Below are 2,500 nucleotides of genomic sequence, written 5' to 3' on the forward strand. Positions count from 1 at the left end.
ATTATTATTATTATTACTGTTATTTTATTATTATTATTGTTATTATTATTATTATTATTATTATTATTATTATTATTGTTATTGTTATTGTTATTATTATTATTATTATTATTATTATTATTATTATTATTATTATTATTATTATTATTATTATTATTATTATTATTATTATTATTATTATTATTATTATTATTATTATTATTATTATTATTATTATTATTATTGTGAGTGTATGTTTGGGAGTGTAAGTGGGAGGTTATCAGGAGTGAAGAGAGGGCGAGGGAGGGAAGGGGTGGCTATTCTTGTAAGTGAGGAGATAGGTAAAGGGGTAGTGGAGTGGAAGGAGGTTTCCTCAAGGATAATGTGGATGAAGGTGAAACTGGGAAAGGAGATGTGGGTCTTTGTAAGTGCATATGGGCCGGGCAGTGAGAAAAGCATGGAAGAAAGGGAGGCCTTTTGGATAGATTTAAATGAGTGCATAGAGGGTTTAGGAAGAAATGTCAATGTAATAGTACTGGGAGACCTTAATGCTAGAGTGGGAAATGGCCCAATCGATGGAGTGGTTGGGAAGTGTGGAGTTCCAGGAAAGAATCGTAGTGGAGAGTTGATGGTGGGAATGTGTCTACAAAGAGAGTTGATGATAGCAAATACAGTGTTTCGGAAGAAAGACAAGCATAAGCACACATGGGAGAGGGTGGTGGAGGGAAGGGTGGTAGATAGAGCGCTAATGGATTATGTAGTGGTAAATAGGATTATGATAGGAAGAGTTAAGGATGTACATGTGCTAAGGGGAGAGGGTGGGGGAATATCAGATCATTTTTTGGTGGAAGGTAAGTTGAGAGTGGAGGATAAATGGAGAAGGAGGAAAGGGACAAAAGGTAGGGAGGTTCTTAGAGTGAACTCCTTGAATGAAAAGGAAAAGGAGAAGGAGTACGAAAAGAAGATGAAGGAGGAGTGGGAGGGAGTAAAGGATAGAGCAGAGATGGGTGTGGAGGAGGAATGGGGATGGTTCAAGGAGGGAGTCTTAAAGTGTGCAAGGATGGTGTGTGGAACAAGAAGGACAGGGGGAAATAGAAGAAAGGGTAGTGAATGGTGGGATGAGGAAACAAAGAAGGTTGTAGAAGAGAAGAAGCGAGCATTCACAGATTGGTTACAAAAGAGGACAGGGGAGTCATATGAGACGTACAAAGAAAAGAAAAGAGAAGTAAAGCAAAAGGTAAAGGAGGCAAAGAGGAGAGCAGATGTGAAATGGGGTAGGAGTATGACAGAAAATTTTGAAAGTAATAAAAAGATGTTTTGGAAAGAAATTAAGAGAGGAAGAGGAGGCGAATCAAGTAGGGAAGAAAAGGTAAAAGGTACAGATGGAGAGTTGATAATGGAAGAGATGGCAGTGAGGGGAAGATGGGCAGAATATTTTAGGGAGTTGCTGAATGTGAAGGAGGATAGGGAAGGAAAGATAGCTGCAGTGGGAAATACGAAGAAAATGAGAGTGATGAGTGAGGAGAATGGAGGAGAAATAAGGAAGGATGGGGTGAAGGCAGTTGTAAAGATGATGAAAGCAGGTAAGGCACCTGGTCTGGATGGATGTCATGCAGAATGTCTGAAAAAGGGAGGTTCAGTGATGGTGGACTGGTTGGTGAGATTATTTAATGTTTGCTGGAGAGAGGGTAGAGTACCGGAGGACTGGAGTAGTGCCTGTATAGTTCCTCTTTACAAGGGAAAAGGGGACAAGTGTGAATGTAGTAATTTCAGAGGGATTAGCCTGTTGAGTGTAGTAGGGAAGGCTTATGGGAGAATCTTAATTGAGAGGATTAGGAGAGGAACAGAAGGAGTAATTGGTAAGGAACAGTGTGGATTTAGGACGGGTAGAGGTTGTGTAGATCAGATCTTTGTGGTAAGACAGATATGTGAGAAAGCTATAGGAAAGGGGAAGGATGTTTTTTGGGCTTTTATGGATCTGGAAAATGCTTATGATAGGGTAGACAGAAAGGCACTGTGGGAGGTTATGCAGATTTATGGGATAGGAGGAAAGCTTCTGGGAGCTGTCAAGAGTTTTTATGTGAGTAGTAGAGCATGTGTTAGGATTGGAAATGGAGAGAGTGAGTGGTTTGAAGTAAAGGTGGGACTTCGTCAAGGATGCGTTATGTCGCCCTGGCTGTTCAACTTATACATGGATGGGGTGGTGCGAGAGGTGAATGCTAGGGTAGTGAGTCAGGGATTGGAGATGGTTAAAGAAAATGGAGAAAAGTGGGAGGTGAGCCAGCTGTTGTTTGCGGACGACACTGCGCTTGTGGCAGGGTCAGAGGAGGGATTGAGGAAGCTGGTGGCAGAGTTTGGGAGAGTATGTGATAGAAGAAAGCTAAAGATAAATGTGGGTAAAAGTAAGGTGATGAGATGTACAAGGGGTGAAAGTGGCAGTAGACTGGAAGTGAACATTAAGGGAGAGCGACTGGAGAGTGGATAGTTTTAGATACTTGGGTGCAAGTGTAGCAGGAAAAGG

General features: G+C 41.1%; 1 protein-coding gene across 8 annotated transcripts in view; it reads left to right on the plus strand.

Annotated features, from left to right (window-relative positions):
- Positions 1-2,500, plus strand: part of LOC143038463 (receptor-type tyrosine-protein phosphatase H-like) — a 116,501-nt gene that overhangs the window by 9,497 nt on the left and 104,504 nt on the right. The window lies entirely within an intron of this gene.

The sequence above is a fragment of the Oratosquilla oratoria genome, chromosome 24 (genome assembly GCF_046742065.1).
Source record: "Oratosquilla oratoria isolate Oo_2021 chromosome 24, ASM4674206v1, whole genome shotgun sequence".
In the NCBI taxonomy this organism is placed as follows: Eukaryota; Metazoa; Arthropoda; class Malacostraca; order Stomatopoda; family Squillidae; genus Oratosquilla; species Oratosquilla oratoria.